At 37.5% G+C, this 27,963-nt stretch overlaps 2 long non-coding RNA genes across 2 annotated transcripts in view; both read right to left on the bottom strand.

The window, feature by feature from the left end:
- The window catches only part of LOC150052943 (uncharacterized), a 626,716-nt gene that overhangs the window by 90,869 nt on the left and 507,884 nt on the right, over positions 1 to 27,963 (bottom strand). The window lies entirely within an intron of this gene.
- On the bottom strand, positions 23,678 to 25,325 carry LOC150052945 (uncharacterized). The gene is made up of 2 exons (XR_016538136.1): positions 24,992 to 25,325; positions 23,678 to 23,809 (listed from the first exon to the last, which is right to left on the bottom strand). It is a non-coding gene; the product is annotated as an uncharacterized LOC150052945 (long non-coding RNA).

Below are 27,963 nucleotides of genomic sequence, written 5' to 3'. Positions count from 1 at the left end.
TTGGCCATTAACAAGAATGTATCACTTAATGGTAACAAAATAGTCTGTAAAATGTGACATTAAAGTGGTTTTTGTCACTGTGGGGACATAATAGAATAGGCTTACACAAAAAGACATGGCATAGGTCAATCACTAGACATGGCTTCTTTTTTTTTTTTTTTTTTTGCCAGTCCTGGGCTTGAGCTCAGGGCCTGAGCACTGTCCTTGGACTTTCTCAAGGCTAGAGCTCTACCACTTGAGCCTCAGCACCATTTCCGGCTTTTTTCTATGTATGTGGTACCGAGGAATCGAACCCGGGTCTTCATGCATGCTAGGCAAGCACTTTAACCACTAGGCCAAACTCCTGGCCTAGACATGGCTTCTTAATGCGATGAAGAGACATCAAATAAAAGGGATGAGGTCAAGGCCAAAAGAGTGTGGTATGCATGGTGTTTGGTGGTACAAATTCAAAAGTAAATGCAAAGAGTGTGCTGTAATGTAACAATAAAATATATAGTACAGTGAAAATATAAATCTTTGATACTGTTGTATATTATTTTTATATCAAAGGTGATCTACTCTGAGTGTATGTGTTCTGCCTTTATGACAGGCAAACATAGCAGGATAGTTTATACTAGCACCACAAACAGGAAAGTAATGTGCTGTGTGTAGATATGATGGTCAGAGTCATGGGATGATAAAAATGTTTATGCTCAAATATCATCTGATAGAATCACCATCATATATTGAAATATTACTGTGTATCCTCTGACTGAATTCCTAAAGGTTGATGAGCTTTAAATTGGAAGAAAACCACTGGGCTCACATACCTGTAGTCCTAGCTACTCAGGAGGCTAAGATCTGAGGATCAAGGTTCGAAGCCAGCCCGGGCACAGAAGGACCTGAGACTCTTATCTCCAGTTAACCTCTAGAAAACAGGAAGGGGTGCTGTGGCTCAAGGGTAGGACAGTAGCCTTGAGCTGAAGAGCTCAGGGACAATGCCCAGACCCAGTTCAAGACCCAGTATCCACAAAACAATGAAAGAAAGAAATAAAAAAAATTGGAAGCAAACATTTATTTTTACCCAAATGTTTTTTCCCCTCTTTTCTTTGTTGTCAAAAATGATTATTTATTTGACAAAGAAAATGCTGAGTTACACTGATTAATTAATAAATGAGAAAAAATGTTAATTCTGGGTTATCTATATTTTATTTTATTCATTGTATACTACCAGCTAAAAATTATTTTGCATTTTGGTCATTATATTTGTAATGAAATGGGCTTATCGTTTAATATTATTTACATCATAGTCTGGTTTGCAATGCAGTTTTTCCAAACTATGCATAATTAGAAAAACATTCTTCAACATATTTATGGTATATCAAAATCTTGGATAAAATAAAAATTGTTTCTTCATTTATTTCTATTCATCTTTGGTAGAACCAACATTGTTTGCTGATAAAGGTATTATGCCCGCAGCTATAGACCATCTCATTATCTAAGATATATTTATTTTTCTATTTGAAAAGTTCTATAGTAAAAGTTAAATTGCTTGTATGATTGGCATTCAATAAAGAAAGATGTAATTTAGTAAAGATTCAGTGAAGACCATAGGCCTAGTTCACATGCTAGAATGTCTGCCTGGCAAAAGGGAGTATAAATTTCACTACTACTGAAAAAGAGAGAGATAAAGACAGAAAAAAAAAACAAGAAATAGGAAATATGGGAAGAGAGAGATTGAAACAAAATTTGGTCTTTCTTCTGTCTTTGTATGAGCCCCAAAGACTGTATCCCACAGACAGAGAACCTTTATGAAATCCTTCCCCTTTGCCTCAGCTTTCAATTTTATATGATAAAAACCTTTTGTGTAGCAATCTTCTGATCATAATACACACGAAGATGTGTGCACTGAACCTTCTCCCTTAATTAATAATTTGGGCAGATAAGAATCTGAGGCCAAAGTTTTTTTTCTTTCAATGATTTGAAGCCTTAATTCATCATCAGATATATTACTTCCAGTATAATAGAAATCTCATTTTTTCTTACATATGTGATCTGTTATTTTTTCTGGGAAATGTTATGAATGCAGTTTCTCTTTGATAGCTGTAATTTTTCTAAGATGTCTGCATGAACAATTTTTCATTTCTATCATATTTGAGACCTTGTGAACTATTTCAGTCTGGGGTCTTTCCTTTTTACATCTTTTAATCATAATAAGATTTCATCAATATTATCTCTTTTATTTGACATACATACATATATGTATATAAGTATATCAGTGTGTGTATATATCTTTTACAATTTATATTTACATATGCCTGTGCCTGTGCATTTACATATACATATTTTATCCATATCTAAATTTTATCCATATCTAAAACTTTGGTTAATTACTATATTATATAATTATATTATTTTGGAAATATTTTGTTACAAATATTAAATTATACACAGTTGAATTTTCATCATGACATAATAATACATGCACATAATTTGACCATTTTATTCTAAAGGTTATAATTTTTCTTCAGCTCCTTTCTTCTCTTTCTACTGAATCTCACCTTTTGGGAATATTTCCATCAGACTATAAAGTCACTAATTCACTTGTTCATTGAAACTGTACTGCTTTGTTTGTTTTCCCTTTCAATAGTTACTCCTCTCAGTATAGTCAGTTGTATATATATTTATATTTTTTTGCCAGACCTGGGCTTGAGCTCAGGGCCTAAATATTATCCTTGGACTTTCTTAAGGGTACAGCTCTACCACTTGAGCCTCAGCACCATTTCTAGTTGTTGTTTTTTTTTTCCTAGACCAAACTTCCATACCTTTGGTTGCTTTTTTGTGTTCAGTTTTAAGATTCTTAAAAATATATTTGGTAAGACGTTTAAATATATCTTATTTGCATAGTTTCTGCCAGTCTGTGCCTTACCTTCACTTGATAATACTTTATGAAAAGTGGGTATTTATAATGTTAACAAACTCAACCAAAATTTCTGTTCATACATCATTCTGTTGGCGCTGTATCTCCAAAGCCAAGTCTAGGTAAACCAAGATTATCTAGAGATTGGTGCTGTCTATGGCTTTCTTATAACATCTTTATATGGTTTTATTATTAGAAAAGATCTGGTTTTGCTGAATAAATTAAAATATTCTTTCTTACTGAGTCTTATGGATAGAATTGGCACTTTTTTTTTCCCCTAGTATCTGATAGAATTTGATAGTAAACTCATCTGGACCTTTCCTTTCAATTTTAGAAGAATGTGAATTGTTGGTTTACATTTCTTAATGGAAATAGGCACATTCAAATGATTTCTTTCTTCTTGAATCAGTTTTACCAAGCTACCTATTTAAGGAAGGAATTAATCTAAGTTATCAAGATTGTAGGCAAAGAAAGTGTAGTTCCTGTGATTCCTTTATTATTGATTTAGTGTGGATGCACACAAATTCCCTTTCAATATTTGGCCCCTGTGTCTTCTCTTTGTTTTATTTTGTTTCTTTGTTTACTTCATGGCTGGGCATTTTACTGCCCTTTTTAAATAACTAGTTTTTTATTTCACTGATTTTTTTTCATTGGATTTACCATCTGTTTTAAAAAATCATTTCCTTATACTCAATTTGAATTTAGTTTGCTATTTTTCTAGTTCCCTAATTGATTTTGGCATTTTCTTTCTTTTTGAAAATAGTTATCCCTTTAACTGTTTACTATTTCCTGCATTTGACAAGCTGTAGTTTCAGTTTCATTTAATTCAAATGTAGGTTTTCATTTCATTCACGATTTCTAAATCAAAGATGTTCTTTAGAAATGCACTGAAAAATCAACAAGTAGCCTGAGATTATCCAACATTGTTTTATTAGTGTTATTATTTTGCCAGTCCTGGGGCTTGAACTCAGGACCTGAGCACTGTCCTTGGGCTTTCTCAAGGCTAGAGCTTTACTACTTGAGCCATAGCATCACATCCAGCTTTTTCTATGTATTTGGTACCAAGGAATCGAACCCTGGTCTTTGTACATGCTAGGCAAGCACTCTACCACTAGGCCAAATTCCTGGCCCCTGTTATTGTTATTTTAAGTACTTGTACAAAGGAATTGCCACTTAACAAAGCAGTTTATAAGTATATGTTGATCAGTGTATCCCCTTCTACATTCTCAGCTTCTTTCCAATTCATATTGCCAGAAAACATACTATAATTTCTATATATTAAATATGTTACGGTGTATTTAAAGTCCCAGGATGTAGCTTGTATTGGCGAATGTTCCATACAAGCTTGACATATATGTGTGCTGTGCTACTGTTGAGTGAAGGGAATACATGTCAATTGTATTCAATTGATTGATGGTGCTGTTGAATTCAATTATGTTCTTAATGATTTCCTGTCTGTTGGATTTGTTCATTTTTATTAGGGAAGTGTTTCTTCCTCGTATTACAATAGAATCATGCATTTCTCCTCACAGCCCATCCAGTTTTCACCCCCTGAATTTTGACATGATGTTGTTACATGCTAAGGACTGTTAGCTTTATTGAATGTTTCTTTTCTCATTATGTAATACAGTCTTCTCTCATTGTTCTTGATAAGTTTTCTTACTAGGAGTTTTTTTCAAATATTTGTTATTGTAATTAATAGAAGGGTTACATTATATTCATCAGATAGAAGGTGCATTACTTCACAAACATTAACACCATTTCTCATATCTTAGTCCCATTTCCCTCCCCTCATCCCCGCCCCTCATCTTGTTTTCCCCCCTTCCCTATCCGAATATGCATATATACAATATATTAGATAACAAGGTGAAATACTGTAACAATATGAGATATCCAAGGGACAGCAAAAGAGATGAGAGATAATATAGTACATTAAGGACAACAATCATTCATTATATGGCTTTTGTTTCTATATCCTGGAGGTCCTTTAATTTAGCATCATACTATATGGCCTTCTGTAACTAGGTTTTGTTCTATTGTAAATCTCTTCTAGGAGAGCCCAAGGTTTCTACTGATTATAACAAATGTGGGAAGCCATTGAGCCTATGTTCCTTTGAGTCTGGGTTACTTCACTTAACATGACTTTTTTCTAAGTCTTTCCATTTCCTTACCAATGGAGCAATGTCGTTCTTTCTGACTTGCTAGGAGGTTTATTATTGGTGAAAATAATTTAGCTACTTCTGCCTTATTTTGATTAGTGTTAGTGCCTTTCTCTACATAATCTGCATGTCTCTCTATTTCAATGTGACATTTTGATTGACACCATGGTTTTGACTATTGTCCAAGAAAACTTTTGTCAATCAAAATTTCACTTTACAATCTCAGCCTGACACTCTCTTTTGTTTAATTAATATGCTTATATCATTGACATTTTAACTGATTACTGATGTAGTGCATAAAAATATACCATATTTATTGCTGTGTTTGATCTATTCTATTATTATTTTCTGTTACTAGAGTTTATTACTATTGGCTTTATCTTATTCCCATTTTTTTTGTTTGTACTCTCTACCTTTTGTGTTTCCAATGGAAACACAGTCTTCCATGAGCATGCATATAGGTTACTAATATGTATGTATGTATACAACAATAACAGTATATATGCATAATATTAATAAACATACATAGATATGTATAATACAAATAATTAAAACAGTTGCCTTTTCTCCACATTAAATAATTGATTAGCTAACTATCATTTCACTACATATTTATGGGCTTACATCTAGTTTCATTATGCTTCATTAGTTGATTATGTTTTCATGCTAATTCTGTTATTTTCATTTACTCACTACACTTTCTATTGGTTTTAATTTTATATATTTGTTGTGCTATGTAATGGGTTTCACTGAAGAAATTAATGCCACCTACTTTGTCTCCACATTTGAAAGTTAATTTTATACATTTTCTACGTTGATACCATTTTTCTCTTACATATTTTATGATATTTCATTTTCCTGTCTTTTTGCTTGCATAGATTCTGAGGAAAGTTGATGCAATTCACACTTTTGTTACTCTCTGGATAACATGTTGTTTTTTCCTCTGACATCTTTGAAGCTCTTTTATTCTTTCTCTTTGAGTTTTCTAGATGTGATATGCCTAGACCTATTTTTTTGCAAGGAGAATAGATTTAATCTGCTTAAAATTTTCTAAGCTGTCTGTCACTGCGGTTTACTGTTTGATATTACTGGGAAGGGGAATTCTCTGCTATTATTGTCTCAAATATTTCTTTGTTCTTTCAACTCTTTCTTCTTCTGATATTTCAATTATATATTGATATTTGAAGTATATATTTGATATTTACTGATATTTCCCTCTGATATTTCAATATATTTGTGTGTATGCATATATATACATAAATAACTGTTCTTAGAAACTTTGTTCCTTTCCTCCTCCTACCCTTACACTTTATTTCCTTTGATTTTTTTTGTTGACAAAAATCTCAAAATCTGAGATGTTTTCTTCACTTAAAAAAACTTTATTTTATTGTAGAGGTGATATACAGAGGAATTACAGTTACCTAATGAGTACATTTCTTTTTGAATGGAATTGCCACCTTCCCTCCCCAACCCACTCCCCTCCTGCCCAAGTTGAAAGTTGTACGTTCAACATAGTGTCTCATGAGTGTCACTGCTGCATTGACTCATCCTCTGTCCTACCGTTTCTGTGATTTCTCTTCCTTCCCCCAAATCATATAAACTTATGTACAGGACAAAGGGTATCAAAATCAGAAATGGTGATCCTGGGGAATAAACCAGAGGAGACAAAAAAGAAAGTCTAAAGAAATAACTGCAAAGAGTAAACTAAAAAGAAAAAAAGAAAAACAACTCAACCACAAGGAAAGAAAAACCTATTGTTTCCATATGGTAGAGATCGTTTTGATTAGCATCATTTTATGTGAACATATGTATATAGCTATTGAACTACTGTGATCTCCAGGTAGGACTATATATACTAATTATTACAAATGGGGGAAATAATGCAGCCTACTTTTCTTTGGGTCTGGCTTGCTTCAATTAATATGATTCCCCCCCCCAAAAAAAAACTTTCTATTTCCTTACAAATGGAGTGATGACATTCTCTCTGATGGAAGCATAGAATTCCATTGTGTATATATACAACATTTTCTTGATCCATTTATCCACAAAGGGGCATCCATTTTCTCAGTAAATGTATGCCTTTCTGTTAATAACTTTAATATTTAATATTTTTTAGTCTCTCAATATTTCTATCCATTTGTTGGCATTGGATAACTGAAAGTTGAATGCAGTCTACTGTATTCATCACTATCCTTGGTAAAGTTAATCATTAAAATTTTCTGATCTATAGGCGTTTGGCCTAGTGGTATAGTGCTTGCCTAGCATTTACGAAGATCCCAGTTCGATTCCTCGGTTCCACATACATAGAAAAAGCCAGAAATGGTGCTGTGGCTCAAGTGGCAGAGCTCTAGCCTTGAGGAAAAAGCCCAAGGACAGTGCTTAGGTCCTTAATTCAAGCCCCAGGATTGGCAAAAAAAAAATTCCTGATCTGTAATTCTAATATCTCTGCCATAGCTGAGTGTGGATGTGACACTTGATATGTTGCTGAGAGCTGTGGTTCTTCTAAAAGTTCTTGTATCTTTCAGTATGTCCTGTATGTTTTTCATGTTAGCTAGACAGGATAGCTCTGGTAATATGATCTAGAGTGAATGTATTGTTGATAATGCGGCAATAAGATGTAGTGGGAACAAAAATGTTCTCTATCTTCTGTGTATGTTAATGATCCTTCTCTGGACTATCAAGAGTGCTGCTCATGCTTCCCACATTATAAAGGAGAGGAAACTAGAGTAATCTGAAGTTGGGCATTTATCTTTTCATAGATCAGTTAGACTCTGATAAAACCCTAATCAATTAGACTCTGGGAAATAATTTCTCTTAAGAGAACCAAGTGAAATACTGTAACAATATGAGATAACCAAGGGAAAGCAAAACAGATATGAGATAACATAGTACATTAAGGACAACAATCACTCATTATATGGCTTTTGTTTCTGTATCCTGGAGGTCCTTTTATTTAGCGTCATACTATATGGCCTTATGTATCTAGGTTTTGTTCAATTGTAAATTGCTGCTAGGAGAGCTCAAGGTTTGTACTGATTATGACAAATGAGGGAAGACCATTGATCCTATGTTCCTTTGAGTCTGGCTTATTTCACTTAATATGATTTTTTTCTCTAAGTCTTTCCATTTCCTTACAAATGGGGAGATGTCATTCTTTCTGATTTCCAATACATTTCCAAATAGCTAATCTCCCATTTCCACTGCCCTAGCATCAGCAAGTGTGTAGAACTTTTTAAAAGCATTCACCTAGAGAATCTAGCTACACTCCTGAGCATCTAATTTAAAAACAGATAGGAGCCTCCATGATCAGATTATGCTGACTATCCCCTGCCACCTCTCATCCTGGGTTTTGAACTCAGAAATGGGCTTTGTCCCTTAGCCCATTTACTTAAGGATGGCACTCTACCACTTGAGCCAGAGCTCTACTACCGACTTTTTGGAGATAAGAGTTTCACAGACTTTCTTGCTCAGACTGGCTTCAAACTGTGATCCTTAGAAACTCAGCCTTTTGAGGAACTAAGAGGACAATGGACGAGAGGTGCCAGCACTGAGGAATGCTGGAATTTGTAATGCTCAGATAGTCTACTCTGAGTGTCCAGCGATTGGTCAGCTACAGTTTCAATTTCCTTAACCTGATATTGATACCAGTAGTACATTTGCACTTGGATTTCTGCTTTACTAATTTGTGATACTCTACCTTCACCTGTCTTTCCAATATTTTGAGGGGGAAGGGGTAAATGGATGAGGGGGTGATCCCCTGTGATTGCAGTTCTATGCAAGATCAAAAAATAACTTATTTTGCAGTTTTTCAGATTTTTATTTATGGTTACAATGAGGATCACATATTTCTCCTCATACACACAACTTACATTAGTGTGATATTTTTGCCACAATTACTAAACTGATATCGGAAGATCATTATTTATTAAATAAAGTGCATGTGTTATTTTTTAACCTCCTCTTCTTTTATTTTTCCCCCAGTCTCCAGGATCTAGTCCAGAATTCCACATTACATTTAACCATCACGCCTCCTCAGGGTCCTTGTTGGCTGTAACAACCACTATATTTTTTTTATGACTAATTCTTCAATTGTCATACATCATTTCATCAACAATATCCCTTACTTACACCATTGAAATCCTTTTATGGTTACTTTAAATTATTGATTTATCTCCCTCCCTTCCCAAAGTATATAATCAACCTGGTTCTGTTGAATGCTTTCTTTTTCACAGTACTATTTCCCCAAGCATCTGCTTATTTGGGGCAGGGAGGTCCCATCCCTCAGGAGAAATCAGAAAAATCTGTCTTCCATGGGTTGTGAGAAGGAGTCAAATCCTAAGCTCTAGTCGTCTATGATCTTCCTTCCAACACAAGAGAACTGCTCTTCCTCAGAACTGCCGTCAAACATCCTATTTGCTGTGTTTTCCATACAGACAAAATCCTGTGATCATGAATTCTCCTTTAAACATCCTTTCCACAAGAGAGAACAGAGAGGGAGGCATACTCTAGATCATGCAAAAGGAAGGGAGCAGAGAGGGGAAGGAGAAGGAAGATCTGTGACTGTTAGGTGGGATGAGCCAATGCCTAATAGTTTGAATGGGGTGAGTGAGAATAAGTACTGCTAATGCTGGTTAGCATTAACAAGTGCTGCTGACACACTCCCTGGGGGCATCAGGGCAGCTAAGGCTCTTCCCATCAGGCCCAAGTGGCCAAGAGAATAAGAATCTCTCTCCACACCTGTGTGCCCAGTACTTCCCAAACCCCAGTGCTGTAGCATGTCACCTGCCATATACTATTCTGCAGTATGTTTTGGTGTCGCTATGGGTCTCTCCAAAAATAGACCCACACTTCCTCTCTCCAAAGGCTGATGTAGAGGAGGGAGCCCTTTACAATCTTCCCTATTTTAAAAGAATATTGAGGATCACCGCAGTTTATTTACTAGTCATGCCTATTTTATTTTGTTTTATTTAATTATTTTGTGGATCATGGGGCTTGAACTCTGGGGGCTGTCCCTGAGCTCTTCAGCTCAAGACTACTGCCCTACCCATGAGCCACAGCTCCACTTCCTATTTTCTAGTGATTAATTGAAGATAAGTGTCTCAGGTTCTTAATGTGCCATGATGGTTTTGAACCTCGATCCTCAGAACTCAGTCTCCTGAGTAGCTAGGATTACAGGAGTGAACTACCATGCCCAGCTTAGTCTTGACTATTTTGAATTACTTGCATTCCTATGTTGATTTTTAATTTTAATAGAATTTTTTCTTAAAAATAGCTATTCCTTGCCATCTCCTGGGCTGAGTTGTACGAAATGTTGTAGCATCTTTAGTAGGTCTAATTCAGTTTTCATAACCTTTTTGTTAATGCACTATAAAAATTGAATCCATATTATCAGTGATATAAAATTGTGAGGTTTAAGTAATAAGTTATACACATTTGAAGCTTAAGCATGCGGTTCAAAGCCTTCCCAGGCATGAAAGTCTATAAGACTCTTATTTTTAATTAACCACCAGAAAACCAGAAGTGGCGCTGTGGCTTAAAGTAGTAGAGTGCTAGCCTTAAGCTGAAGAGCTCTGGGCAGCACCCAGGCCCAGAGTGCAAGCCCCCAGACCAACAGAACAAAACAAAACAAAACATTACATGCTCCCTAATCTGTCGTATCCACAAAAGATGAACATGTACATTAGCACTTACTCAATCTGACAAAACATAACAATATTATATGTGGAGCTCCCTGGCAACATTCTGGTAAGCAGTCAACAACACTTTCTACAATTCTCTTTTCAGGTTTTACTCTTTTCTGTGCCTATTAAAAGTTGGCCTAGGGGGAAGAAAGATGGCGCCAAGGCAATAGGGATGCTGCCTAGCTCTCTCTCACAAAAAGAGAGAACTAGGGAGTCCCACGAGCCAATTATCCTAAGAAATCCACAACAACAAACTCAAAAAAGCAACGGAGAAGGACTCAAACCAGAAAAGAAATCCAGATAAAGCTCACATCCAACTTTCTCAAAGAATTTTTGAGGGCCCCTCCTCCACCTCTCTCAGCTGGCTCCAAGTCGCGAAAAGCTGCGGCGGACACAGGGCACCAGGCCAGGAGAACGACTGCTGTAGAAACCAGCATACAACCAGGCCAGCGAACGGCGGAAGCAGCAGAACCCAGACATGGAACTAGAACAGCAAGCAGCCAAACCCAGACGCAGAACACAGGAGGCAGCGGAGACCCGAGGGAAGCGAAAGACTCCCCACCACCGTGGAACACCCACAGATGGAACGCAGAGGCGTGAGTAATACAGCGTGTCCCCAAACATATCAGGAAAGCAGATCTCGTGCCAAGCAATAGAACTTAACTCAGCCCCCTCCACCCCTCCTGAGAAAGACTGGCAGGAGCAGGGGGGCAAGGAATTAGGAATCCTGTCCCTTCCCTCAACAGCCCCCTACCTCAGGCCATTGACTGGAGATTGACAGGCAGGCTACCTAAGACCAAGCAACCCCACCAAGGGAGGTGGGGCTGTCCCAACTCCCACCCGCCCACCAGGCTCCTCTCCCAGGCCACTGGATCTGGAGAGTGGAGGGCGCTGGGACCCTGCCTTACAACAGCGGGTAGGGTGTGCGGGAAAATAGGAGCCAGCATCTGCTCCCCCTCATTTCTTGAGCGGGGCATCCTCCAGCTGGGAATCCTGAGCAAGACAGCACCAAGGGACCTCCCACAGTCACAGACTCTGACAAAGCAGTGGAAACACAGCAGGGATTTGAAGGGCTGACCAGCAGCCTAGCTCTCCTTCTGAGAATCAAAAAGGCGTGGCTCCGCCCTTGGAGCCCACATCCTCAGCTGGGCCCCGCCCCTGGGAACAGAGGGGTCTCCTGCTGGTCCTGCTGAGAGCCCCTGGAAACGCTCAATCCCCAGACCCTTATCTTGGGGCTGCCCCTAGAAGCAGCACAGGAAAACGTCTGCCCACCGCGCTCAGACTGAAGCTCACAGATCCATCCCATGGTCCACTGTGAGGCCACTGGTTGGGCTAAGAGCTAGTTGTGCAACAAAACATAAGTTTTATTCTAATACTTTCCAAACCTTGTACTCAAATATGCTACCTACTTACCAACTTAGGTCAGTTATCCTTACGCTATACCTTTTCTTCATTACTACAATATTCTTACACTCCTACGATAATCCTCTTGTACCTCCCCTGACCTCTCTCATTCTATTTTTCTATCTCTGGACCTCTGTTCATCTTTCAACCCTTATACTGCACAGATCTACACTTGATGGCTGTTGAGCAATACTGTATATCTAGGTGTTTAATTATTCTCTAGGCTCAGAGGGACTTAAAGACAATAGAGATTGGATTGAGAGGCTTATTGTTTTGGATATAGATCGCTCATCAGTGGTTGTATTAGACTGGTCTGTAAGTGAACAAAAAGAAAGAGTGATAACACCAATCAAAAATTGTGAACATCTAGTGTCTGCCAGCTACAGAGGTCTAGGTTGGTTATATCTGAAAAATTATAATCGTGTTTAGTATTAATCTTGCTCCCACTTTCAAATGGGCAGAGCAAGAAACTCAAGAAAAATGTCAAATCAAGAATCAACATCCCCCACCCAATGTAAACAGACAATGGAACAGTCACTGGCAAACCTAGAGGAGAGTCTTCCAAGTACTATACAAATGCAATTGATAAACATCATTACTGAAAAATGTGAAAATATAAAGAAAGAGATAAGGGAGGAAGCCAGAGCTAAACAAGAGGAAACCATAAACAAGGTGATAAGTAAAAAAGAAGAAGCCATAAAGGAGGCCATAATAAAGGTTTTTCAAAGAAAGATGGATGAATTCATAGAATCCACAAATAAAAAGGTGACCGAACTCCAGCAAATGTTCAAAGAAAATAAAGCTACTGAGCTAACCACTCAAATGGAAATCAAGGAGCTAAAGAAATCCATACATGATCTAAAAGAAGAGATGCAAGGCATCAAAAATGAGCAATTAGAAGCAAGGGAGATGAAAAATAAAGTAGATAGCTTTGATAGCAGGTTAGACAATGCAGAGGAGAGAATTTCCGGGGCTGAAGATAATTTAGTTATTATAGAGAAAGAACAGAAAATGAGTCAATCCAAATCTAGGAAAAATGAGAGAGCGCTTCAGGAGGTCCAAGATACAATTAGGAAGCCTAATTTAAGGCCAATTGGTATTGAGGAGGGCGTGGAGAAAGAGGTCAATGGTATTGGAAATATACTTCAGGGAATCATCTCAGAGAATTTCCCAAATATCCAGAAGGGCAGGCCCATCTAGATACAAGAGGCTTTTAGAATCCCAAACAGACCTGACCAGAAAAGAACATCCCACCGCCACATCGTAATCCGAACTGGATCAATAGAAACCAAAAAAAGGATCCTAAAGGCAGCCAGGGAAAAGGGTTCAGTAACCTATAAAGGAAAAACAATCAGAATAACCCCAGATTTCTCAGCAGAGACCATGCAAGCAAGAAGTGACTGGAAGCATATATGTCATGCCCTTAAGTCAAATAACTACCAACCAAGAATACTGTACCCAGCTAAGCTCTCATTCATAACTGAGGGAACAATGAAAACATTCCATTCCAGGGAAAAGCTGCAACAATATGTAGCAACAAAACCAACACTACAGAGAATTCTCAAAGATGTTCTATACATAGAAAACCAAAACAAATGCAATATAGGGAAAGAAATGGCACCTAAACAGCATACCATCTAAGGACCACAAGAACTGTCAAGACACAGGCCCTAATAAAAGCTTTTAAAAATGGTAGGACCTAATAAATATCTCTCAATCCTAACTCTCAATATCAATGGACTCAACTCTCCAATTAAACGGCATAGGCTGTCTAGTTGGATCAAAAAGCAAGAGCCATCGTTCTGCTGTCTTCAAGAGACACATCTTACCCAAAAAAACAATCATCTTTTGAAAGTGAGAGGTTGGAATAAACTCTATTAACCTAACGGCCCCCATAAACAGGCTGGAGTTGCCATCCTCATATCAGATAAAATAGACTTCAAACTAAAATTAGTAAGAAAAGACAAAGAAGGTTACTACATACTACTAAAGGGATCTTTCCTCCAGGAAGACATAACGATCCTAAATATTTACACACCCAATCCCGGAGCTCCGAACTTCATCAAGGAAACTTTACTTACACTGAAACCATACATAGATCGAAACACAGTGATTGTTGGTGACTTTAGCACACCACTCTCACCTCTGGACAGATCAACAAGGCAAAAACTCAACAGAGAAACCTTAGAACTGAACAACTATATAGACCAACTAGATCTAACAGACATCTGCAGATTATTTCACCCAGGAACATCCCAATATATGTTTTTTTCAGCAGCACATGGAACATTTTCCAAAATAGACCACATCTTAGGCCATAAAACAAACCTGGACAGATTCAGAAACACTGAAATTATTCCATGCACACTCTCAGACCACAAAGGCATCCAACTGGAACTGAACACACATCTCCACCAACGAAAACCCTGTAACTCATGGAGACTGAACAACACATTGTTGAATCACCAATGGGTCATCGAAGAGATCAGAGCAGAAATCCAACAGTTTATGAAATTTAACAGTAAGGAGCACACAAAATACCAACTCCTTTGGGACACAGCAAAGGCAGTACTCAGAGGAAAATTTATAGTGCTGAGTGCCTACAACAACAAGTTGGAAAAATCGCAAACCAACAAGTTAATGTCTCACCTTAAGCTCCTGTAAAAAGAGCAACAAACCAACCCTAATCCCAGTAGAAGAAAGCAAATTATTAAAATCAAAGCAGAATTAAATGATTTGGAATCCAAAAAAACTATAGAAAGAATCAACAAAACAAGGAGTTGGTTCTTTGAAAGAATTAACAAAATTGACAAACCCTTAGCAAATCTTACCAAAAAAACAAAATCACAGATGAAAATGGTAATATCATGACAGAAATTACCAAGATCCAGAATATCATGAGGGAATGCTTCTCAAACCTTTACGCCAACAAATTTGAGAATCTAGAAGAAATGGATGAATTCCTAGCCAATATTAACATACCCACACTGAACCAAGAAGAACTAACCCAACTCAACAGGCCTATTTCAAGCTCTGAAATAGAAATGGCAATTAGAGAACTTCCACCTAAGAAAAGCCCAGGACCAGATGGATTCACAGCTGAATTCTATAATGTCTTCAAAGCAGAGCTCACACCAATACTCTTCAAGCTCTTCAACGAAATTGAAAATGAAGGTCCCTTTACCAAACTCATTCTATGAAGCCAGTATAACCCTCATCCCCAAACCAGACAGATTCATCAAAGAAAGAGAACTTTAGACCTATTTCTTTGATGAACATCGATGCAAAACTTCTCAACAAAATACTGGCCAACCGTCTACAACAACTCATCAAAAAAATTATACACTATGATCAAACTGGATTCATCACAGGGAGGCAAAGCTGGTTCAACATACACAAATCAATATAATTCAACACATCAACAGGAGCAAGGACAAAATTCACATAATTGTTTCAATAGATGCGGAAAAGGCATTTGACAAGATCCAACACCCCTTTATGTTCAAAGCTCTGGAGAAACTAGGAATCCATGGAACATTCCTCAATATAATAAAGGCTGTGTACGAGAAACCCACTGCTAGTATTATACTTAATGGTGAAAATCTAAAGCCATTGCCTCTAAAATGAGGAACGAGACAAGGATGCCCACTCTCTCCACTCCTCTTTAACATAGTACTAGAATTCCTAGCCAGTGCAATAAGGCAAGAAGCAAACATAAAGGGGATCCAAGTAGGGAAAGAGGAAATAAAACTATCCCTCTTTGCAGATGACATGATTCTGTATTTAAAGAATCCTATAGACTCTACTCCCAAGCTCCTTGAGCTGATTCAAAACTTTGGAAGAGTAGCAGGCTATAAAATCAACCCTCAAAAATCAACTGCCTTCCTTTACGCCAACAGTGAGAGGAACGAGGCAATAATCAGGAAAGCAACTCCTTTCACAATAGCCTCAAAGAAAATAAAGTACCTAGGAATTAGCTTAACTAAGAATGTAAAGGGCCTTTTTGATGAAAACTTTAAAACCCTAAAAAAGGAAATTAAAGCAGAACTAAGGAAATGGAAAAGCCTCCCATGCTCCTGGATTGGAAGAATCCACATCGTGAAAATGACAATCTTGCCAAGGGCTATTTACAAATTCAACACAATACCCACCAATATCCCAATGGCAGTCTTTAAAGAAATAGAAGAGGCAATTCAAAATTTCATATGGAATAATAAAAGACCCCGTATAGCACAAACACTTCTTAGCAGAAAGAACAGCGCTGGAGGAATTTCAATTCCAAACTTTAGACTCTATTACAGAGCTATAATTCTCAAAACAGCTTGGTACTGGCACAAGAACAGGCCTGAAGACCAATGAAATAGAACTGAGGACCCAGATATTAAACCACAGACCTATGGCCACCTAATCTTTGACAAGGGAGCCAAAAAATTAGAATGGAAGAAAGACAGCCTCTTCAACAGGTTGTGCTGGCAGAACTGGTTAAGCACCTGCAGAAAACTAAAGTTGGATCCTTCTTTGTCACCCTGCACTAGAATTAACTCCAAATGGATCAAAGACCTGGAGGTAAAAGCTGACACACTGAAAATTTTACAAGAAGGAATAGGAGATACACTATGCCTCCTTGTCACAGGTCGAAACTTTCTTAATAAGGACCAAGAATCACAACAAATCAGAGAAAGGCTGGATAAGTGGGACTGCATTAAACTGCGGAGCTTTTGTATGGCAAAGGATATAGCTAGTAAATTAATTAGGAAGCCTACAGAGTGGGAGAAGATCTTCACCAACCAAACAACGGACAAGGGCCTCATATCTAAAATATATCAACAGCTCAAAAAATTGAATCACTCCAAAACTAACCTCCAAAGTAACAACCATCCCATTAAAAAATGGGCCAAAGACTTAAAGAGAGTCTTCTCTGAAGAAGAAACAAAAATGGCCCATAGACATATGAAGAAATACTCAACATCTCTGGTCATAAAAGAAATGCAAATCAAAACAACTCTAAGATTCCACCTCACTCCAGTTAGAATGGCCAGGATCAGGAAAACGAATAATAACAGATGCTGGAGGGGTTGTGCCAGGAGGGATCACTACTACACTGTTGGTGGGAGTGCAAACTCGTTCAACCACTATGGAAAGCAGTGTGGCAGTGCCTCAAAAGGCTAAACATAGAACTCCCTATGACCCAGCAATTCCACTACTTGGCCTTTACCCAACCATCCAGAAACAAGGGCATACTAAATCCACTAGCACAACAATGTTCATTGCAGCACTATTCACCATAGCAAAGATATGGAACCAACCTAGATGTCCCTCAGTTGATGAGTGGATCAACAAGTTGTGGTATTTGTACACAATGGAATTCTATGCTGCTGTCAGAAAGAACGGCATCGCCCCATTTGTTAGGAAATGGAAAGACTTAAAAAAAAATCATATTAAGTGAAGTAAGCCAGACTCAAAGGAACGTAGGCTCAATGGTTTCCCTCATTTGTCATAATCAGTAGAAACCTTGGGCTCTACTAGCAGAGATCTGTAATAGAGCCAAATCTTGAATACATAAGGCCATATAGTATGAAGCTAATTGAAAGGACCTCCAGGATATTGAAACAAAAGCCATCTAATGAATAATTGTTGTCCTTAATGTACTATGTTGTCTCTCATCTCCTTTGCTGTCCCTTGGGTATCTCATATTGTTACAATATCTCACTTTGTTATCTGATATATTGAATTTATTTGTATTTGGTTATTTGAAATTTGATAGGGAAGGGGGGAAAACCAAGATGGGTGGCGAATGTGGGGGGGGAGCGTAATGGGTACCAAGACATGTGAAAGGGTATCAATGTATGTGAATTAATGCACCTTTTATCTGGCAAATATCATGTAACCCTTTTATTAATTACAATAAAAAATCTTTAAAAAAATAAAAGTTGGTCTATATTTTTTTTCTTATTCCTATCACTAATGACTCTTAAAATCATAGTTAACACAGCATAGCTCATCCAGGTTTGATTAATTTGACAAAACATTGTGCCACAGACATGAATATCTGTTTGACTATAAGAAACAATAAGATATAATGATGCAAAATTCTTTCACCATTCCCAGAAATTATGTACGTAATTCATAGACCCACCCAGAAAACTTATCTTATTAAAAAAACAAAAAGCAGGTCTGTATACATGAACAATGTTAAAAGTGCCTATTTTTTTCCCTATATGGGATTACAAACTATTGATTGGAAGTACAAACTGCTTGGAAATGGACACCAACAGATAAGAACTGAAAGCATTCCTAATGATAGGCTCTAGGATTATGTGCTTGAAAGATTTCTTCATCACAAGCTTATCAGGCAACACAAAAAATTAAAAACGATTTACACAGGAAGCAGGTAAACACTTTCAGGGGGCTACAGTCCATGCAACACTGCAGAAAAACCAATAAAACCAATTACCAGGCAGTTGAGTTGCTCATTAGATAATCAACATAAGCAAATAACGTAGACTAGGATCAATTGCCTACTTCTTGAAGAACAAGGAGCTTAGTACAAACAGGAGATGCCACTGTGTTAGGATTGCTTCTTGTCAGTCACCTTAGAAAGTTATTCTCTTATTTATGACAAAGGCATATGGACACAAATCAGAGGCTAATCAAAGTGCCTTCCCTGAAGTACAGAAAGGAAAAGGAAGAAAAGCATGATCCTGATCCAGGACCTTGTGTTAATAACTTTCCATAGGGAGTCCAGACAGAGAGCAAAGCGAATGGAATAGGTAATAAAAGAACTTATTACAGGCAAAGATTGAAAATGTATACAATAATAAATAATGAATGTAATGAGTATCCATGTTCCGATTCGGAGCTCAGAAAGTCAATCATTTCCACCTCAAAATGTATAATCATTTGCATTACATAACATTATATGCTATTGCCCTATGACACATTTCCAGGCATCTGGGAATTGACGGAAGATACACTATGCCACTCCTCACATAACCTGTCTATGACTGTGGGGAAGGGAGCAGGGAGGACAATGGAGTTCACAGATAAAATGGTGCATGACTATACTAGAGAGTTCTGTGACAAGAAGACTGGTTTCCAGTACATCCAAAAAAGTCAATACTCAGATCTCTTAAATATGGTGAAAGGGAATTAAGGGGGTAGATAGAACTTACATTGTGAATCCATTGATTTTTCCATCAGGATTGAGGTCAGGTGAGTCTATGTGTAATATATTTGAATATGGAAGAGACAGGGAGGAGGGGAGAAAGAGCTGATTTGTAAGCACTTGCTATGACTTGATCATAGTGGGATACATATGTTAATCAAGGAAAGCAGGTGAGATCTCCAAGCTAGGGAGGACAAAATATTGAAGTCCTCTTGATTTCCATAATCAATATAACCTTCATTTTAGCCAATGAGACCCAGGCCATTATTGAAATCCAGAACTACCAGATAGTACAGTTCTATTGGTTTTAGGCCAATATTTAGGCCATTTGATTCCTATATCAATCAAAGCCCGACTTAAGTTTCTCTATTGAGAATTAGAGCACTATGTCAAAGCAAGGAAGAAAAGTGTCATGTGACATTTGAGGTGACATCAGTCTTAGTTTCTATAGGAATCATATTCTAAACTGGATCCCAAAGGATACATACATATTCTTCAAACACACAAATAGAATAACATGCCAAGTGAAAAGGAATTCAAATAAAATCTGGAAATGAGGCAAAATGGTACTTCTCATGAACTATATTAAGTAGCTCCGCTAATAGGTAAGAGATGAAGCAGGAGAGATAAAATCAGTTAAGTTCCTGAGTCTAGAGTTAATTCTAATAGTCAATTTCCTAAATAGATAAGACACAAGTCATCATTTTAAGGAAAACACTCTGCTTGTTGCATGCAGAATGCATTGAATAGTTACAAAACGTGAGCAGGAAGAATGAATCAAAGGCAGTGACAGTGACTCCTTGGTAAGTGGTTATCCACACCCAGGCAAGGCAATGGAGAAAAATGGACATTTCTATGGGGTAAGAAAAATAAAACCAACAGATTGGTTCAAGTCATTGAACGAACAACATCATGGTGATAATAATAGAGAATGAAGCTACAGGAATGAAATCTAGGCATGTCAGAATTCTAGAACCTATGGAGGTAATCAAGAGCTTCCTGGGTGTTTGTAGACAATTTGGTCCTTCTAATGTCATAATTGGCCATAAAATCATCAACTACTACAGGAAAACACAGAAACAAAAAATCTATGTTCATCTTTTAAAATATTTATGTTACATTATGAATCAAAAGCTTCTTTTAAAGTAGTAAGGTATTAATTCATTATGTGAATTTCTGGTCCTTCATTTGCATGCATAAATGATTATCACATCTACATTCAATCATATATAAAGTGAATGGAAAGAGAGAAAGAGTGGAAAGGATGAGGGTGAGGTAAAGGGAAGGAGGCAGAGAAGGGGAGGGAAGGAGGCGAAGAAGAGGGGAGTGGAGAGGGAGAGATGGGCTGTCAGAGACATAATTTTTCATAAAAGTCAGTAGAAAAGACTTGAAAAAAAATGCTTTGTCCTAAAAGTCAGTTGAATAAAATATATCCTTGGGATGACTTTGAATAGTCTGAGTTCCAGTGAAATAAATATACATTTCTAAGTTCTTAGTGATTTGCAAACATTATTCAACAGTGACTGGATTTATGAGCAACAAACATTTGTATGTGAATTTCTTTCAGAATATAAGCAGATCCTCATGAGCCACAGGACAATTTACAACTTGTTTCTTTCTTTTAGGTGTGGGTTGCAGACATTGTGTTTCACTGCTGATGATGTGTATTCATAGTATATGTGTGCAGACACCAGAAAGTTTGGGATCTGTTTTGTTATTCAAAATATATGCAGTAATCCTTTAAACCTTGTCTCTACCCACCATCATTCTTTCCAATTGTTTTATTTTTCACACACACAAACACACACACACACACACACACACACACACACACACACACACACACACATATATGACAAGTATTGTTTTCCTACCTGATTTTTCTATGTTGAGGTTAAGATTTTTTTTTATACCTCTGTAAAATCTCAGTCCTCACTCAATTTCCTTTGCTCACCTAAAGTTGTGCTCTGACATAGTATTATTTATTTATTTATTTTTAATCAAGCTTCAGGAAAATGGGAAGGAAAATCCTTAGACTGAAAAACAGTTTCTTTCACAATGCTGCATGCAAGTTATATAATTTCTCCAAGCACAATTTTAGTTATACAATGGGGACATTTTCTTCTATGCTTACACTACACAGTGAAAATGTGCTTTTCTTAGATTTAATCAAGGATTTAAGCAGAGTTAATTCCTATCTTCCTCAGATTATTTTTCTTCTGAGAATATAATTGAGTGTGGCAAAGTATACAGTGTAGCTGATAATGTGGCATAGGTATGCTCATAATCATAAACACTACACAAATATATAAGAAAAATACAGAGTAAACATAATTTTGCTTAACATTTTTCCTTGATTCCAAATCAACTAATCCAAGATACTATAACATCTGATAAAAAAATCTTCTTTTTATTACTCTAAGGCTTTTAGAGGTCCAAAAAGCTGCTAAATAATTAAACGAAAATATAAAATAAAAATTTTAATAATGTAATACAAAATATAAATTAATAATTGTGGTTGTTGATTTAAGTGGCCATCATTGTCTTTAGCATAGAAATCTGATATGGTCTCCTAGAGATAAGTGGGAAAAAATCACAGTTTCATCAAAATGTATTTCTTCTATAACCAAGTAAAAAATGTTGGGTAAGGGATTTAGACCGTCCTCTTGAGACTTTTCCAATGCCAGGAAAATAGAGATCCTAGTTACCTACTGCACAATTTTCATCTATGAGTTAATCATTTTCCACAAAGTCTAGTTAGTAATATTTAAGATTTGTGGGTCATACAGGTCCCCAGTGCCTAGCTGTTACCCAGGAGGCTGAGATCTTAGGATCATGGTTCAAAGCCAGCTTTGGCACAAAAGTCTGTGAGACTCTTATTTCCAATTAAACACCAGAAAACCAGAAGTGGTGCTGTGACTCAAAGTGGTAGAGTACCAGCTTTGAGCTGAAGAGCTCAGGGACAGCACCCAGGCCCAGAGTTCAAGCCCCACAAAAAACAACAACAACAAAAAGGTTTTTGTTGACCATTCAGTGGTATGGCTTCTCTTTTTTTATTGTCTTCAATTTTTTTTCTTTTTTTTAAAATTGTTATTAATAGAAGGGTTACAGTGATATTTGTATGGCTTCTCTTCAACATGGTTTTTATAGTATAAAAGAAGTTTGTGACTAGAATGTAAACAAATAAGCACTGATTTGGATGATGTAATCTTACTTGCAGAACAGATAAGGAACTATATTTGGTCCATGGCCCATAATTTGTTGATCTTGCTCTAGATTCCATCAGGTTAATGTCGATGGTGTGATATGGTTATGTCTTGGCAGGTTTGGATTAAGATGCAATACTGAAATGTCAAGATCAAAATTCACTTATGATGAGGCGACTGGGTACAAGAGAAACACAGAAGTTCCAGATCTAGATTTTTGTTGTTGTTGTTGTTGTTGTTGCCAGTCCTTGAGCTTGATCTCAGAGCCAGGGCACTGTCATTACACACTTTGGCTCAAGATTAGTGCTCTGTCACTTGAGCCACAGCACCACTGCTGGCTTTTTCTGTGTATGTGGTAGTGAGGAATTGAACCTAAGGTTCCATGCGTGCAAGGTGAGCACTCCACCACTGGGCTACGCTCCTGGCTCTAGCTTTAAAGATATGCTAAGTGCTCTGTTAGGGGGACACTGGAGTATCTTATGAAGATTGAATTATTTCTCTAACCCATCATTGAAGAATATGAAACCATATGTTTATTCTTGGCAACAGAAGATTATTTTTAAAGTTTCTGAATATTTAACTTACCTAGGTGTGCACCAGTCGGACACAAGAAGATTATCAGAGAAACCCTTGATGAAACACTGATGGGCCATGTATAAGAACACAAGTCCCTTCAGGGTTGTGTTTTGACATGAAACTGCTTATGGTATATGTTTAATGAATTATGTCTTACATTATGAGTGTGTGTATGTTACACTACATGTATATATAAAATTCTAACATCCTCTGTGTATTATTCATATATATAGTATTCATGGCCTCTAAGGATTTTCATACCCTGGGTCCAATGATCTTATCTTGGCATTAACACCAAGTGTCTCCTTGTCTCCTCAATTCGTATTCCCCCATTTTTGCCTCCATATTAGCAAGACCATCTTTAGTGTCCTATAAGAATACTCCACAGGCCAGGCGCAGTGGCTCATGCCTGTAATCCTAGCTATTCAGGATTCCCAGAACTGAGGATCAAGGTTTAAAGTGGGCCCGGGCAATACAAAATTAAGAGACTCGTATCTCCAATTAATCATTGGAAAACAGGAAGTGGGGCTATGGCTCAAGGCATTTATAAAAGATAGGTTCCTAATAAGTGAATAAATCCATATGGATGACACCAAACCCACACTTTATTCTCTGTTGCATGTCCACTTTGAATGTCTTCAGAAACTCACATCCTCTGCACCTCTGTCCTTTCTCCCTTCCATTGAAGACAAAAGACTCATCATCCAGAGAGTTTGGATCTGTAAAAACACAGGGTGCAGCAATCTGTATCTTCAATGCCAAGCCAAACAGATGCATAACTCATAGTCAGAATTTGTAAAGTGGAGCCTGGAGAATGAAAATGCAATTTCTAGTTCATTTCTACCATCCTGAATGTCACTGTAAAATACGGGCTTGTAGTGCAACCATAGGAAGCCAGCCGTGATTGGCATTTAACTCACCCACAGCCCATGACAACTGTCTGTTTCCACTGTGACTTGTAAGCTTGTGCTTTAGGATGAAAACTAAATTGGATATACTGAAAGAGAAAATTCTCTCTTCAGTAAGTGAGCAAAATTTTATAATTCCCATCAAAGATACATTCTTGAAAAGTGAGGAAAGCCAGGTTGGTATTTACCTTGAAAATGAATATGTCTATAAGTCACTCAGAAAAGATAGTAAAAAAATTCATGCAAGTATTACTATTATTATTATTATTATTATTATTATTATTATATTTGAAGGAAATTGTGAGTTTTATGACCAGGTTACAGCTTGCTGGTTGGTCTCTTTTCTTAAAGCTGTTATACATGAGAAAAATTCTTACGTTCTCATTCCATGTAAACTGTATAGATTTTAACTCTACAAAGTTTTATTTTAGGTAAGGCAGCTCTCTGTGAAAGTAAGATACTGCGAGTTTGTCTTGAACCAGGTAGCTAATTCTTGACATCTATGAGGCTAAGAAACAGAGATAAGGAAAAGTGGACATTATACATGGTTCTTTCCTAGACCCATCCTCATACTTCCTAGAGAAAAATCCCACTACAGTCTCTAGAAGGAACTGATCTATGTCCTGTTATCAGAATCCTGTTTCCTCATCACTGATTGTCAACAATTAATATGAATTGTAATTAGATTATTTTTTTATTTTTAAATTTTTTATGATAAAATTGATGTACAGAGGAATTTAGACTTACATAAGTCAGTTAAAGAGTGTGCATTGCTTTTTTGGGGCAATGTCACCCTTTCCCTTGCCCACTCCCACTTTTCTCTCCCCCACCTACAAGTATCAACACAGAGTTGAAAGAATTAGGCTTGCCTAAATGCAAGAAATTCAGCAAAAGGTTGGGCAAAGTAAAGGCTAGACAATATAGTTTCTCTCGCAAATATAGCTTTCTCTCCAAATTGATGTCTCACTCTTCATTATTCACCGAAACACTAACCTCAATGTGGCAATGTGGGTACTTTGTAAACGCAATTGAGGTACACCATCAGTCATGTGAAGGGAGAGAACCCTGTATAATGAGAGTAGGCCAGATCCATTGAAAGGCTATAAGGGTGGAATGAAGGCTTCTCATTGTAAGGAACTTTCCCTCTGAGGACAGCAGCCCCAGCCTGTGCCTAAGGATATCCAGCCTGATCTTCTTGAAGATGTAAAGCTTTACAGATCAGATTTGGGGATATGTCTAGTCAGTGACTCACAATCCTGTCGAGCCAGTTAGCACAGGGCATCTCTGAAAATGGATCTCCTGCTGGTTTGATTGTCTGGGTGACTGTTGATTGGTTCTCTGGGTGATGCAAGCAGTATTCTATCATTCCGCAGGAACAGGAGAAACAGAATCCCAAGAACCACAACAAAAACCTGGTGAGTAGGCCGGGAGTTTGGCCTGGTGGTAGAGTGCTTGCCTCGCATGCACGGAGGCCCGGGTTCGATTCCTCGGTACCATATATATGTACCATATACATAGAAAAAAGCCAGAAGTGGTGCTAAAGCTCAAGAGGTAGAGTTCTAGCTTTGAGAAAGTCCTAGGACAGTGCTCAGGCTCTGAGTTCAAGCCCAGGACTGGCAAAAAAAAAAAACCCAAACAAACAAAAACCTGGTGAGTAGAGGCAGCAGAGAAACATTCTGTAGACCTAGAGGTCTTCAGGTAGTCACAGTATCAAACACTGAGATTTGGTGTTCAAGTCCCAGTCTGACTTCATTCTTTAGAGTGCTTTTTATTCCCTCAAATATGTTTGTCACAACCAGATTGCCCATCAGCAAGAACAATTATCATGTTGCTAGGACATTTTAGAAAAAAGAAAATGTAAGGGTTTCTTTTCCAAGAAAATACTTTTTCCTTCAATCCAATAAATACCAACTATTCACAGCTTATTATCTACAGTGTTATAGATGTACTGAGGACTTAGAGATGAGTCTGGCTTAAGAGCTTGTTTTTAAGAACTTTGTAACATAGTAATGGAGATGTCTGCTCATGAATATTCCCATATTACAACTAAGTGTTATATGCAGCCTGTAGGACCAGTGAAATAGGGCATCAGAGGTGGCAAAGAAGATCACAGGAAGTCTCATGGACAGCAAATGTCCAGACTAAATATTTGCAAATCTTGGGCAAGAATACAAAACCAGGACTACATATGCCTAGAGTAAACTAACAAATTAAAATGCACTATGTTGGGGCCGGGAGTTTGGCCTAGTGGTTAAAGTGCTTGCCTAGCATGCATGAAGACCCGGGTTCGATTCCTCAGTACCCCACATACATAGCAAAAAGCCAGAAGTGGTGCTGGAGGCTCAAGTGGTAGAGCTCTAGCCTTGAGAAAAAGTCCAAGGATAGTGCTCAAGCCCTGAGCTCAAGCCCAGGACTGGCAAAAAATAAAAATAAAATAAAAAAAAAATAAAATGCACTATGTTGTCCCCACTCAATGAATACTTTGACCATTAGATGGACAGTCTGAATTAATTTAGGATGATGGAGAGCCATAACCCCATTCTCCTTTTCTTCCTAACCATACTCCAACTTGAAGCACAGAGACCAATACACATATACATGAATGCGTGAACATTCCATCACCTATGCATCTAATCTCCATCTTCACTGTTGTCTTTTTCAAGTGATTAGATGCAGTTCTAACTCCCAGTTGAAAGTATGTAGAATCTACTGAATGTGTGGCTGGGGTAATGGGAAGAATAATACATGAAGAAGAGCCCTTGGTAATGATGCAAAAGAACAGCCAGGAGGAGACATCGCTAATAGCTTTTAAAGAGCAAGTAGAAACAATACGAAAAAGAACTTGGCATCTAGAGTCGGAATTATTCTTCAACTGTTATTTTCCTGGAAGGAAGGACAGAAGGAAAGAAAGAAGGAAGGAAAGAAAGCAGGGAAGGAGGGAGGGAGAGAGGAAGGAAGGGAGGAAGGGAGAGAGGAAGGAAAGGAGGAAGGAAAGGAGGAAGGAAGGGAAGAAGGAAGGGAGGGAGGAAGGAAGGAAGGAAGGAAGGAAGGAAGGAAGGAAGGAAGGTAGGAAGGAAGGTAGGAAGGAAGGAAGGAAGGGTGATTGTGAGAAGCATAGAGGAAGATTACTTTTGCCCCCACACAAAGATGTTTGCCCAACTAGTTCTAGAGTTTGCTTTGTATATTCAATTATATATTGCACTGTGAAAATGATGCAACCGATTTTGGGGCAGAGAAAAAAAAAAAACCCGTGACCATTTATTTCTGTGTGCAACTCAGGAGCACTTGTTTCCTTCCAGAACAGTCTTCATTTAACATTTATAGATATACTCCCAGAAAGCCAAGAATAAGGCATAATAAATGGAAGCTTCTAACCTCCTGGGTGGTCGCAAAGCGGCTGGTGTCCATTAAATACTCCACAGATGTTTTAAGCGAAGCCATGTCCATCCTGCTGTGCAGCTGAGTGGACTTAAGGATTCAGAATCTTTCCTTGGACCTCAGTGCTCTCTGTGCACGTGAGCTGGGTACACATAGGTGTGAGTGTGTGTTCTGTTAGAATTTAAAGCTGGTGATAGATACTAAGATGAGAAACTTAAAAAAGCAAACATTCATGATAATGCTGCCAATTTGTCCATTAAAAAGTACTCACACAAATTTGAGCTACTCTTGTTTTCTCTGACCAGATACAGTGATTTTAAAGATGAATATGCAAACACACACACACATACCTGCACACGTAGATGTGCATGTAACATCCAGGCAATAAAGTCTATGTACTTCCTGGTAATCTTGTTCACATGTTTTACAAGTGAGATAACAGGCAGTATGCAAACAAATAATACTCAAATATTTAGTATTTTTAAAAGATAATTTGATGACTTATAATTTACTACATAAATGCCTATTTGTATGCTTAGTATATACAATTTAGCATGATTCGTATACATACCTACCATGACAATTTA

Source organism: Megascapheus bottae, chromosome 16, assembly GCF_031878675.1.
Source record: "Megascapheus bottae isolate mThoBot1 chromosome 16, mThoBot2.hap1, whole genome shotgun sequence".
Taxonomy (NCBI): domain Eukaryota; kingdom Metazoa; phylum Chordata; class Mammalia; order Rodentia; family Geomyidae; genus Megascapheus; species Megascapheus bottae.
The sequence above is the reverse complement of the archived record's forward strand: the minus strand, read 5'-3'. Positions and strand labels throughout refer to the sequence as shown.